We start from the raw sequence: 15034 nt of genomic DNA on the forward strand, positions 1-15034 counted from the left end.
GGCCGGGGCTGGCCGGGTTCCGGGGCACTTCCTCCCCTCCCCGCATCCCCGTGCCTGTGTACCTGGGACACAGAGGGCCTGCAGGGCGGTAGCGTGGCCCTGGAAGGGATGTCAGGACAACAGGCCCTTGTGTTGTGCCCAAGATTGCGAATTTGCAATTCGAATTCGAAACCACCAAGGAGCCCACACTGATGCAAACTCCCGAGGGTTTCTCTACAAGCTGGAGCTTGGGTCCAAGTGCACTGGACAAAGAGGAGTAGGGACTTGGGCCCCAAGACTAAGAGGTGTAGCAGCTTTATAGGAGCCAGTGGCCCAAGGGAACGCTGAAAGATGCGTAGTCATGTCGGTCCACATGCAGGTGGCCGATTGAACTACATTTTATCCTATAGTATCGACTTGAACTAGCCTATTACTTTGGTCAGAATTGGCGCACAGCTTTGTGGGGCACAAAGCAGGGTTGCATTGTTATGAATGGATTTCGGATTAGGGTGTGCCCAGCAGCTTGAGTCGGGTGGGGCAGTGCCTTAAGCCATAATTAGGTCATGTGGGGTCATAGGGGAGATGGCCTATGACCATTTGGAGCACAAAATGGAATCAGTCCTGCTCTGCCTGTCCAGGGGTAAGGGATTTTTGTTAAAATTCCTGGGTCCCACACTGCAGCTCATGCACGTGGGCCACCCTCACAAGGTGTACTCAGCCTGCACACCTTGTGGTGCTAGATCTCTCACACTAGCATGTTGAGGGTACCCTCCTTGCCTTAGTGAATAGGGGCTGGGTGAGCATGGGGCTCGGCCTGAAGGCCAGGCAGCACAGGGGACCGAGAAACCCCAGTCCCGTCCCTACCCAGACTCCCAAACACAGGCAGTCCCAGGGCTCCCCCCAATGGGCAGCTGGATCCTCAGGAGTTTCCACCAGGGCGGCCCCGAGGTCTGGCTCCCTGCTGGAGACGCATTGGGGAGAAGATAAGCAGCCAGCGCATGGCACGACCCACTGCTACACTTGGGAATATGGCCAAGCCCGTCCTTCCAGCTCAGCTGACCCTCCAGCAGAAAGTCACTGCAAGAGCAAGCCCCGCGTCTGCCATGAGAGCCTAGCTAGCTGCCCAGCGCCAGCACCAGAAATGATGTTGTGCCAACCATTTCAGCATTTGGGTGACCCAGCCAGAGGATTAGTAGCTGCATATGATAGCTGCATGTGATAGAGACACACACACCACAAAACCAACAAAAGTCGGAATCCCCCCAATGTTGTCTAACAGCAGCCGGATGGTTACATACACGACGCTGTGGTCCCCAATAGGATACATGAAAGACGCAATAAACCACGACTGCAGAGGTGCTGGAGGCACAGAGATGTGCCTGCTGGGTGCCAACAAGGAGCACAGAGGGGCAGGAAGCATCCTATGGAGGGGAGGTCGCTCCTTGGAAAGGACATCATGTCCCTGTGAAGGCTACGGATGGTGAAATCTGTCCTGCTCTCTTTCAGCTTCGGGTTTTCCTCCTAAACGCCATTTTCCTCAATCATAAAACCAAAAATTTATTTTATGTTTCTAAATTTGTTTTTATTGGGGTCCAATTTGTATGAATTCTTGCTTCACCAAGGGTGTCATTCAGGAGAGGAGGAGAGATCATGAATTCCCAGATAGGCAAAATATAAAGGAGTTCATTACCACTTAACATGTCCTGTAAGGAATTTTCAGAGGGACTCTTCTAGTGGGGGAAAAAAAGAGAACAAAAGCAACAAAGACTAGAAAGGACCAGAGAACGTCACCAGAAACTCCAACTCCTCCTGTAACACAAAGGCACAAAGTTCATATCTTTGAATAATCACTCTGAATGCTGATAGACTAAGTGCTCCATTCAAAAGATATAGCGTATCAGAGTGGCTTAAAACACAGGATCTGGGATGCCTGGGTGGCTCAAGGGGTTGAGCATCTGCCTTTCACTCAGGCTGTGATCCTGGAGTCTGGGATCGAGTCCCATATTGGGCTCCTGGTGGGGAGTCTGCTTCTCTTTCTCCCTAATTTTCTCTCTCTCTCTCTCTCTCTCTCTGTCTCTCATAAATAAAATCGTCATTAAAAAAACAAGATCCATCCTTACGCTGCCTACAAGATGCTCACTTTAGACCTATAGACACCAGCAGATTGATAGTCAGGGGAGGGAAAATCATCTACCACGCTAATGGATATCAAACGAAGGCTGGAGGACCCATACTTATATCAGACAAACGAGATTTGAATCCAAACACTGTGGGACAACTGGTGGCTCAGTGGTTGAGCATCTGCCTTCAGCACAGGGTGTGAACCTGGGATCACAGGATCGAGTCCCACATCGGCCTCCCTTAGGGGAGCCTGCCTCTCCCTCTGCCTATGTTTCTGCCTCTGCTTCTCTGTGTATCTCTCATGAAAAAATAAGTAAAATATTTAAATCTCAAAAAGAAAGAACAAATACTGTAAGAAGAGATGAAGAAGAACATTATTTCATAATTAAAAAGACTCTCTATCAAGATCAAACAACTAAATATTTATGCTGCCAACATGGGAGTACCTAAATATAGAAACCAATTAACAACAAATGTACAGGACCTCACTGATAATAATACACTGATGGGATTTCAACACCCACTTATGGCAATGGACCAATCGTCTAGCAGAAAATCAACAAGGGAACAATAGCCTTGACACACTGGACCACAGGGACTCAACAGATACAGTCAGAACATTAGATCCGAAAGCAGAAAACACATTCCTTTCAAGTGCACATAGGACATTCTCCAGAACAGATCATATCAGGGCCCACAAATCAGCCTTCAACAGGTACAACAGGTACAAGAAGGTTGATAACACACCATGTACATTTTCAGAACACGGCGCTATGAAACTGGAAGTCGACAGTAAGAAAAAATTTGGACAGACCAAAAATATGTTAAGTATATGATCATCCTACTACAGAATGAATGCAGTAACCAGGAAATTAAAGAGGAAATGTAAAACAAATGAAAATGAAAACATGTTTCTCCAAACCTCTGGGATGTAGCAAAGGCAGTCCTAAGAGGGAAGTACATAGCAATACAGGCCTACCTCAAGAAACAAAAGTCTCCAATACACATCCTAACCCTACACCTGAAGGGGCTGAAAAAGGAATAGCAAACAAGCCTAAAGCCTAAGAAGAAGGGAAAAAATAAAGATGAGAGCAGAAATAAACAATACAGAAACAACAAAACAGTAGAATGGAGTAACAAAACTAAGAGCTGGTCTTTAAAATAATTAACAAAATGGATCAAGCCCTAGCCAGCCTTATCAACGAGAAAAGAGAAAAGACCTAAATAAATAAAATGACAAATGAGAGAAGAGAGATCAAATCAACACCAGAAAAATAAGACAATCATAAGGGAATACTATGCAAGATTATACGCTAACAAACTGGGAGACCTGGAAGAAATGGACAAATCCCTAGAAATGTGCAAACGAGCAAAACTGAAATAGGAAGAAATATAAAATATGAACAGACCCATGAGTAACAAAGAAATTGAATCATCAAGGCACCTGGGTGCCTCAGTGGTGGAGCATCTGCTTTGGCTCAGGTCATGATCCCGGGGTCCTGGGGAATCAAGTCCCACATCAGGCTTCCCGCATGGAGCCTCATTTTCCCTCTGCCTATAACTCTGCCTCTCTGTGTCTCTCATGAATACATAAATAAAGGTGCAGCCACTGTGGAAAACAGTCTGGAGGGTCCTCAAGAAGTTAAAAATAGGGGATCCCTGGGTGGCGTAGCAATTTGACACCTGCCTTTAGCCCAGGGCGTGATCCGGGAGACCCAGGATCGAATCCCACGTCGGGATCCTGGTGCATGGAGCCTGCTTCTCCCTCTGCCTGTGTCTCTGCCTCTCTCTCTGTGACTATCACAAAAAAAAATTTTTAAAAAGAAGTTAAAAATAGAGCTACCCTATGATTCCAAAATTGCAAACCCAGGTATTTACCCCGAGAATAGAAAAGTAGTTTAGTAGATTCGAAGAGGAACACACAGCCCAGTGTTGGTAGCAGCGTTACCAACAACAGCCAAACTGTGGATACAGCCCAGATGTCCATCGACAGATGAATGGGCAGAGACGATGTGGTAAATATACACACTGCGACATCACTCGGTCATCAGAAGGGATGAAAGGAAGCCATTTACAATGACGTGGGAGAAGTGGAAGGGACTTATGCTAAATGAACTCACTCAGTCAGAGAAAGACAGATACCAACTACCATACAATTGCATTCACATGTGAATTTTAAGAAACCAAACAAACTGGCAAAGGGGCAGAGGGGGGGATGAGAGAAGCAAACAAAAAAACACACTCTTAACCACAGAGAATAAACTAATAAATACCAGAGGAAGGTGGGGGGGATGGGAAATCAGGGGATGGGGATTGTGGAGGTCACTTCTGACCAGTACCAGGCGTTGTATTCAAGGGTTGAATCACTATGTGGTAAAACTGAAACTATATCATACTATGTTTATAAACAGGACTACAAGTAAAACTTTAAAATAATAATTGGTAGTATAGAGGAAACATGGGCACACAAGAGATAAAATCAGAAAGGAAACTGAAAATCCTAAGAGTCTTTAGAGCCACAAATCCCCTCCCCTTAGCTGAGCACAGGAGAAGCCTGCTATGCCTATTCTCACCCCAGAGAAGCCTGGATTTTGATTCTCAGGGAAGGCCGCTGACTTGGTGGAGTCAGGCTATCTTTGAAACCAAAACCTAAATAGAGTGCATAAAAATAAACTGCCCAAGATGCTAGGAGTCCCAGTGCAGGCACATGCCAAGACACAAACTCTAACCATACAGAGACATAACCCTAACCCTAAACTTAAGCCTAATGTTAACCTAACCCTTAAACAAAAACTATCACTAATCAAAAACCAAATACAAACCCCAAGACCGAAACACATTCATTAAACCTTCCTGCCAACCCTCACCCTAACTCCTAAACCTCTTCTAAACCTTTAACCCTGACGCTTATCTTAAATCTAACCCTAACCCTAACCTCTAACCATAACCTTAACTTAATGTACTCAAATCCTATTCCTAACCTTAACCTGTACCCTAACCCTCTAATACTAATCCTATCTCATACCGCAAACTGTACCCTAACCCGGACCCTAAAACTAATCCATAACCCGCTGCCTAACCCTCTCTTACCCTTTTCCAAAACCATACCCTGACCCTGACCTGACCCTAACCGTAACCCCTAACCAAACACTAACCCTAATCCTAGCCCTAACCCCTATCCTAAACCTAACCCTCACCCTAACCCTAAACCTAGCCCTAACTTTAACTCTAACCCCTAACGCTAACCCTTAACCCTAATTCACACCCTAACCCCTAACCCTAACTGCAAGCCTAGTCGAACCCTAACTCTAACCATAACCCAAACCCCAACTCCTAACCTCGTGCCCTAATCCCTAAAGTCTAAACCCTAATCCTAACTCTAACTCCTGTCCCTAACCCAAGCCCCCATCCTAACTCCTAACCACTGACCTTTACCCTTATCCCTCACCCGAACCTCTAATCTGTAACCATAAGCATAATCACTATCCCAACATCTAACCTAAGCCTAACCACCAACCACCTCCCCTCCCCTGACCCTACCATTCATTCTACCCATTCACTTATCCTATGGTTCTGAGGAGTCACTTCTGACATGGACGTGGCCCCCAACGGCGCCTCCAGAGTCCTGCAGGGTGTCCTGAGGAAGCCGGGCTGCTGTGAATGCGGACGTGGCCCCACGTGTTCCAGAGTCATAGTCAGCGGGTACTGAGTACGCCGGGTCTCCTGTCAACGTGGAGTATGCCTCCTCTGGAAGGAGGAGGAACATCCTTCTGGATGCCTCACATCCTCTGGAAGCCTCACAGCAGGTTCTCAGGAGGCTGGGGGCTCCTGTCAGCCTGGACATGGCCCCACGTCCCCTGAAAATTCACCCCGGGTCCTGAGGAGGCTGTGGGTTCCTGTCAGCCTAGACACAACCCCATGTGTCCCAAAGCCAAAGTGCAGGTCCTGAGGAGGACTGAGGTCCTCTCAGTCTTGACGTGGCCCCACATTTTCCTCAGCCTCACCATAAGACCTGAGGAGGCTGGGGGCTCTTGTCAGAATGGACGTGGTCCCAAATCATCCCAATCGTTCAGTGTGTCCTGAGGAGGCTGGAGACTTCTATCAGTGTGGATTCGGCATCCACATATTTCTTAGGCCTCACCACTGGCTATGACAAGGCTGGGGTCTTCTGTCCGCATGGACGCATCCCGATATTTCCCGAAGTCTACACCGGGGGTCCTGAGGACATCAGCGTCCGGTTGTGTGGACGTGGCCCCACATCCTCCCGAAGTGTCACCGCAGGTTCTGAGGTGGCCGAGGCTCTTGTCACTGTGGATGCAGCCCCCAGCTTCCAGAAGACTCAACTTATGTCCTGAAGGGCCAATTAGCTCCTGCCAGAGTGGAAGCAGTGCTCCATCTTTCAGAAGCCTCCCCACATGTTCTGAGGCGGCCCAGGGGCTCCTGTCAGAGTGGATGGGGGCCCACATCTTACTGAAGCCTCCCCGCGGGTCCTGAGGCAGCCCAGGAGCTCCTGTCAGGGTGGGTGCGGGCCCAAAATTTCCTGAAGCCTCCCCGCAGGTCCTGAAGTGGTCCAAGGGCTCCTGTCAGGGTGGATGCGGGCCCACATCTTCCTGAAGCCTCACCATGTGTCCTGAGGAGACCGGGGCACCTGTCAGCATGAAGGCTGCCCAATATCCCCCTGAAGACTCCCTGCAGGTTCTGAGGAGGCTGTGGCTCATGAGCGTGAACATGTCCCCACGTCTTCCTCAGGCCTCCCCAGCACAGGCTGGCTCCTGTTAGTGCAGGCAGACGAGACCTACTGCACATGCCTGCCCCTTGGCGGTGCCTGGGCTCAGGCAACCCTGCGGGATCCTCAGGCACTACAGGAGGCACGTGCCCATCCCCAGGCCCACCTCTGCCTCCTTCCAGGCTCCAGCTGTGGCCTGTTAGCTTCGGAAATGTCTGACTGAAAAGGAGCCCAACACACAGCTTCCCCAAAAATACTTATGGAGAAGGAATTGGAGCCCAAAGGACGCGAAACGAAATGTGGACCAGACTTTTACCACGTCCTGCAAAACTCACTCAACCCTCTTCCACTGTGGGCAGGACCGCGGGTTGGTGCAGACGCCATGGAAACAGTTTGGAGGCTCCTCCTGAAGTTACAAATAGAGCCGACTTACGACCAGCATGTGTAAAGCCTGGAGCTCACTCCGAAGATACAGATGCAGTGAGACATGGGACAACTGCACCCCAATGTCACAGCAGCCGGATCCACAGTAGCCACATTGTGGGAGGACCATCGGTGCCCTATGGCATATGATGGATAAAGAGGATGGTAGATAGATGATGGTCATAGAGAGAGGTATGGTACTCAGCTATCAAAGAGCAGGAAATCTTGCCATTTGCAATGACATGGATAGAAGGAGAGGGATCATCTTAAGTGAAATAGGTCAGTCGGAAAAGAGAATGACCGTGTGGTGTCATTCATAGATGGAATTAAAGAAGCAAAGCAGATGAACATCTGTGCAGGGAAGGAAAAACAAATAAGATGAAAACAGATGCAGGGAATACAGACTCTTATATTTAGGAAACAAACTGAGTGTCACAGCAGGGGAGGGGCCGGGGGAGAGCATAACGGGACTGGCATGAAGGAGGGCATGTGATGTCACGTGCACTGCGGTTATCTCCAACTGGTGAATCTCTGAATTCTTCCTCTGAAATATAATACACTATACATTAATTAATTGGGTTTAAATTAAGTTAAAAAAATCAGTTGTATCAGAGCACGTTTCCTTCTGGACTCTCTGTTCTGCTCCTTCAGCTTATGGTGGGACCAACTGTCGTGGGTCTGGTTTGTTTAAGTAGGCGTCAGGCCTCGTCCATGGACCAGCCCAGGGCTAGAACTCACGACCCCGAGATCAGGACGGGAGGTGAGGTCAAGTGTCGGATGCTTAACCGACGGAGCCAGGTGGGGTCCCAAGGACAACACTGCTTTATCCTGTGTCTCTGTGACATCGTTTGAAATAGGAAAGTGCTGCGTCCCACTCTGTCCTGCTTCTCCAATACTGATTTGCTCTCCGGGGTCATTTGTGGGGGCAGATGGATGTTATGGGGTTTTTTTTTCCTATTTATAGGATGTGCCACCATGATTTGACAGGAATGACATTGAAATAGAGGGTGGCTTCAGGAACTGCGGATATTTTCACAAGATGAGGCTCCCAAACCACGAGCCCAAGATGGCCTCCCAGAGCCTGGTATGGCTCAGTGCACAAGTCTTGTGCTCCTTTGGTTCTGTCTGATTATTTATTCTCTGTGATGCTCCTGAGAAGGGAGTCACGTCCGTCATTTCCTTCCTGAGTGCTCATTGTCAGGACACAGCAAGCCCCACAATAGAATAAAAACTGAGCCCAGGCCAAATGCAGGAAGCCCCTATTAGAACAGATCTCTCAATGCCTTTGAAGGCCCCATATCAAAATGTAAACAGAACTTGAGGAATTGCTCCAGCCCTTCGGGAGTTCCCCGAGACCAGCCCTTAAAACTAAGCTAAAAACCACCTTGGGTTCCTAGTCCCTGCTCCACTGTGTCGGGTATACATGGACACAAGCTCGAGTTTGTAAATAAACCCTCGTGTGTTTGCATCAGTGTCAGCTTCTCGGTGGTTTCTCGGATTCGCAATCTTGGGCACAACAGTCTGAGATAAAAAAAACAAAACCAAAAGAAGCTCGGACACAGGTAGAGTGAACGCAGGGTTCTGAGAGAAGCAGCGGAGACCCGGGGGCTTGGGAGCTCTCCTGTGGAGGCGCCAGCTGATTGGGGGACAGGATGCTCAGCCCCAGAGCCAGAGGACACAGAGACCCCACCCGCATCCTGCCCATCAGCACAGCGCCGCCCGCTGGAGCCCAGAGGCGCTGATGCCCACCCCGCTTCTGATCCCCACAGGTGCAACTCCCAGGAAGATGTGCACTTGACAATCAGCCCCCTGGCCCATGCCCAGACCCCACACAGACCATTTGTTGCCACCAAGTTGTCAGACCAGAGAGGCTGCAGGGCTTCAGCTCTGCCTCGAAAGTAGAGTCTAGATTCCTTTGTAGTTTGTGCTCTTTTTGCATTTATTTTCTTTGATTCTATTTTATTAGTTGCCTTATTTTAACTTTTATTTATGTACCTTATATATTTCTTATTTTTACTTTCACGGTACTTTAATTGTGTTTCATATTTTTGGATTTAGAATCTTTTAATGAGCAGGCCAAAATAATCTGGTGGTTTTTTTTGGGGGGGAGGGCAGTTGTTATTGTTTTTCTTGGTTTTTCTTTTTCTTCCTTCTTTCTTTTCTGGAAAAAATAATGAAATGGAGAAATTCTCCTCCATAAAATAACATGAGGTAGTACTCACAGCCAGGAAGTTCATCAATACACATATATGATGTCTAACTACAGTTTAAAACAATGATTATAAAGATAGCTGCTGGGCTGGAAAAAGAGCACAGAAGAAAACTAGAGAATCCCTTACTGTAGAAATAAAAGAACTAAAATCTAGTCAGGCCAACGTTGAAAATGCTATAACTCTGATGCAGTCCCAAGTGGAAGCCCTAAAAACAAGAAACGTTATGGACCATAGAGGCAGATTTTGGGAACTCACCCACTTATTAAAACAATAATATTCATATCATAGGAGACTCAGAAGATGAAGAGAGAGAAAAGGTGGGCCTTGCTCAGCCATTAGAAACGACAAATACCCACCATTTGCTTCAACGTGGATGGAACTGGAAGGTATTATCCTGAGTGACGTAAGTCAATTGGAGAAGGACAAACATTGTATGTTCTCATTCATTTGGGGAATATAGATAATAGTGAAAGGGAATATAGGGGAAGGGAGAAGAAATGTGTGGGAAATATCAGAAAGGGAGACAGAACATAAAGACTCCTAACTCTGGGAAAAGAACTGGGGGTGATTGAAGGGGAAGAGGGCGGTGGGTGGGGGTGAATAGGTGACGGGCACTGAGGGGGGCACTAGACGGGATGAGCACTGGGTGTTATTCTGTATGCTGGCAAATAGAACACTAATAAAAAGTAAATTTATTATTAAAAAAAGAAAGAAACAAAGTGTGGCACCTGGGTTGCTCAGTTAAGCTTCTGTCTTAGGCTTGGATCATGATCCAGGTCCCAAGGCAGGCTCCCTGTTCATCTGGGAACCTGCTTCTCCCTCTCCCTCTGTCCCGCTCACTCATGCTTTTTCTCTCCTGTCTCTCTAAAATAAATAAGTAACATCTTTGAAGAAAAACAATGAAACAAACCTAGAGGGAAGAGAAATCTCCCATGTAGAAGAATTTCAAACAATTTGTGCAGACATTCCACCGCCAAGTTCATGAGCATAGCTTCCCACTCTTATGTGTGCAATACACATAGTAACCCCCTTCTACAAAATATATTATAAAAAACTTAAAATAATAATGCTAATATAATAATAATCATAATCATAAAGAATCAGTTTACTACGGAGAAATCTGACAAACCCTACTTCAGCAAGATGACCAGAACGATGCCAACTGATAAATCATGTAGATAGTATCTATTCGTTTTTTTTTTTTTTTAGTATCTATTCTTTATATGCTATAATGAAAATGGGAGTATATCTCTGTATATAATCCACAGAAATATTTAAATCATGATATAAACAACAGACATGTCCCAACTGAGGGAAATTTTACAAAATACTCTACTTCTCAAAGTGTTCCAGGGCAACAAAAACAAGGAAAGGCTGAAAGACTGTCACAATCCAGAGGAGCCTGAGAAAACATGAGGACAAATGGAATGTCATATGAGGGGTGGTAACTTAGCAAAAACTAAGGAAATCTGAATAAAGTATGGTCTTTGGTTAATGCGAATATTTTAATATTGATTCATTAGCTCATATTTGTACCGTACTAATATAAGATATCAATAATTGGAGAAATTGAGTGCAAGTGCATGTGAATGCTCTGTACTATCTTCTCAATTTCCCTATAAATCTTTGTTTTTTCCCTAATAAATAATATTTTGAAAATTGACTTAAATGAATCAGGCTCCAAGTGTAAAGACATTTTAAGAATCGTTGAATTAACTTTTGCCTTATTCTTAAAGAGTTCCTTCGATGGGAACAAAGTAAGAATTTTATATCAGAAGGAAAGAAAAACACTTATGAACACGTATAATGCCTCCTCAACCTGAAAAGCAGGAACGGATAATAAATAGCAAAAATCAGATAAAAATACTTCTTTTATATTAGACACCATATTGCAAGTGCATTTAAAATTAGCAATGCATAACATTTATTTCCTGGACGTTTGTCTTCCAAAGACTTCACAGTGTTTCAGTGTCAGTTGAAAAAGGGGAAGAATCTCAGGGAAGAATCCTTCAGATAATAATAGGACCATTGGTAATAATGTCTCTCAGTTCTTTCCAAATGATAAAGATGCACTTCCTAATGAGTGACTGAGCTGTGAAGAAAGAGAAGACAATCCCTCATCCCTCTGATTTACTTGTGTCAGAATATTTTAACCATAGTACTACAGATAGTAAATTATCCTTATTAACAGGAAATACGTCTCAGATTGGAATCTGAGCAATCAGAAGGGCAGAGAAATAACACTTTGAATCGCTCTTCATCTTATAAAGAGAAAGGACAGCTTTTGTATGTACAAAGTCAGTTGTCAAGATAGCCTCAGGGAGTAAGAGTCTGCAGCATCGAATCCCGCTGCACAGCTGGGACGCCCAGGAGCCAGGTCTTCCTGATCCCAAGTCCCTGGGCCTGTCCCCCAACACTGGCTGTCAGGCTGAGATCATTTGCAATTGATCTCTTAGGAGCTCCAGGTAAGGGGGAAGGAGCTAGATAGGATGGGAATGGACGCAAGAGGCCGACAAAATAAAGGCCTTTCCTTTTTTTTTTTTAATTTTTATTTATGATAGTCACACAGAGAGAGAGAGAGAGAGAGGCAGAGACACAGGCAGAGGGAGAAGCAGGCTCCATGCAGGGAGCCTGACGTGTGACTCGATCCCGGGGCTCCAGGATCACGCCCTGGGCTGCAGGCGGCGCTAAACCGCTGTGCCACCGGGGCTGCCCAATAAAGGCCTTTCCACTTTAAGTTCAGCGTTCGAACACGTCAAGCCATCCCAGGACCCTGTGAAGAAGAGCTGAAATTTACATGCCTACAGTTACAGGAAAAAAACAAAAGTTTACAGCTTATTGCCCTGGAAAGCCCCACAATAGGATAAGAACTGAGCCCACGCCAAGTGCTGGAAGTGCCTATTAGAATGAAACAGAGCTCAATGCCCATGAAGGCCCCATATCAAAATGTAAACAGAACTTGAGGAATTGTTCCAGCCCTTCTGGAGATCCGTGAGACAAGGCCTTAAAATTAAGCTAAAACCCAACTCGGGGGCCAGGTCCCTGCTCCGCTGTATTGGGTTCGGGTGTACTTGGACGCAAGCTCGAGTTTGGAAATCAACCCTCATGTGTTTGCATTGGTGTCAACTCCGTAGTGGTTTCTCAGATTCGCAATCTTGGGCACAACAACCCCATGTCCCCTCCCACCTGGGCTGAACCCCTATGCCCTCCCACCCAGGCTGACCCTCAGTCACCTCCTCGCCCACAACAGCTGGGCACAGGCCCTCACACAGTTCCACGGGCACAGAGGGCACTCCCACCTTCCCCGGCCTCCCAGAGGAAGGAAGGAGGTTTCTGCAGGACACACTCCCATGGTTGCCCCAGGGCTCCTGCCCAGCACAGCAGCTCGTGACAGGTCAGGGTCTGTATCCCCGACACCTGCTCCTCCTCCCCGGTTTTCCCACAGGAAATGAAGGAGGAGGCCCTGGTCTCCTCCTAGGACATCACGCAGGTAGACCTGGATGTCAACAGGACATTCAGCAGTCACATCATGTTTTGGTACTTCTAAAGGGTAGGGTGAGGCTGAGGGGCCAGGTGGGATCGGGCTCCAGGGGAGGACCAGGGGCTTCTGGGTCGGGAACACAGGGTTTCTGAGGCCGGGAGAAGAACAGCAGCCAGCAACACACAGTTGCATGGTAAGGTGCTGGGGATAACCCCCGTGCCCCCTCCCCCGGGGTCTCAGGGATGAGGAGGCCACTAGGATGGGGACTCCAGGGGTTGCCATGTGAGCTGAACCCCAAAGGTGTGAGGGACGGCCCTCTGAAAAGCAGGGGGCAGGGTTGCGGGCCGTGGGGGGCAGTAAGGGGACCTGGGGGCTGGGTGCATGGCTGTGACTGGAGGAGGACACACATCGATCCGATGAGGGTCGGACGGGTCAGGGTGTCACCCCTTCTCAGTGCTTTATTTATTTCTAAATTCTATGCATTTAATTTGAGACAATTTGCAATTTGTAAACATAGATAGTATGATGACCTGAAATATTGCCCCTGGTCCAGCCAGGGCCCTGCACTCACCACACGGAGCCCCAGGGGCAGGTGTCACAGCAAACCCCAGACTGGGGTCACCTTTATCTGTAGACGTCTCCTTGTGTTCTTAGAGAAAGGGTTTGCCATGTGTCTGCCAGCCCCCCACCCCATCCCCCCATTTCCCAGAAACACATCATCCCCCTACATCATCATCCCCCATGGCATTGCCCCTACACCATCCCCCTCACACACACAAAGCCCCACACAATCCCCACCCACACTATACCTCAACACTATCCCCCCTACACCGGCCCCCCCACTCCACCACCATCATACCCATGCCCCCACACCATCTACCACCACACCATCGGCCCTGAGCAAGGACCTGGAGCAGCTACCCCCTGTGGGACATGCTCAGCCTCCACAGGGTTCTCTGGATACCCTGCTCCCATCAGAAGCCCGGGTGTTCCATAGAGTACACAGGGGTTGCAGGGAGGAGGGAAGACAGGGAGCCCCCGACAGGGTGTGTGCAGGTGAGTGGTGCAGAGGACCCACTGTGCCCTGCCTCCACCCACTGTCCCTCCTGGAGCATGGCACACCCTGCACAGGACACCAGGCCCTAACCTAGAGGGACCTGGGCTGACTGGACACCAGGCTCTGGGGAGCTGGGTTGATTTGAGCCCCCACCAGGCCCAACACAAAGACTAATGGGATCCAGCCCCCCCATGGCCCTGGCCAGCCCTGGATTCTGGCCCCGGGATGAGCGAGCCTTCTCACAGTTAGATGTGGCCTCCTGGGCACTGGGTGTGCCCCACAGATCCAGGTCGCTGACCTAGGGCAGACTGGGGGATCCCGGTACCCCCCAGGGTGGGAAGAGGAGGGGTAGGCCGGTGGGCCCCACCCACACCCACACCAGGAGGCAGGCTCCTACAGGTGTTGGGGCCCTAGGGGTCCCGAGGCCGGGGTCCAGCTGCCCTGCAGGGACCCAGCACAGGAGCCCATGAGCTGCAGTTCCAGGTCAGCTCTGCTGTCCTCAGAACCATCTCTCAGGCTGAAACCTCAGGACACACGCCCCCAACCAGAGTCCACACATGCTCCCAGGTGGGGGACTACAGCACTCGCCCCCTCACCCTGTGTGATTCTTACCCTCCCCTAAAGACAAAAAGGTCTCCTTCCCCAGGGGAAGGCACGCACCCTCTGCTCTGAGCCTGTTTGTTGTACAAATTCAATAAAGTGTTGTGGTGCGAAAATGCACAACCAGCCCATTTCTGTGTCTCCCAGAACACGGTGTATAGGGCGTGGAGAGACCCCCAGAGAGGAGGAGGTGGCACCACCGAGGCCCCAATCAGCCCATGCAGGGGCCCCGCTGGGCACACACAGTTGACGTCCCCACGTGCCATCCAGGGGTGGCGGGACGCCAGGGTCAGGCCTCACAGACTTTACTGGGACTCAGCCTGTGCCCCGTGGGTCTGAATGGGCAGGACAGAGTGACAGCCAAGAAGCCTCAGGTCACCAGGGTCTATGCAAAGTGACCTGAGAGGTCACTGCTCCCTCTGTCCAGGGGGCCG

The sequence above is a fragment of the Canis lupus genome, chromosome 30 (assembly GCF_048164855.1).
Source record: "Canis lupus baileyi chromosome 30, mCanLup2.hap1, whole genome shotgun sequence".
Classification (NCBI taxonomy): Eukaryota; Metazoa; Chordata; class Mammalia; order Carnivora; family Canidae; genus Canis; species Canis lupus.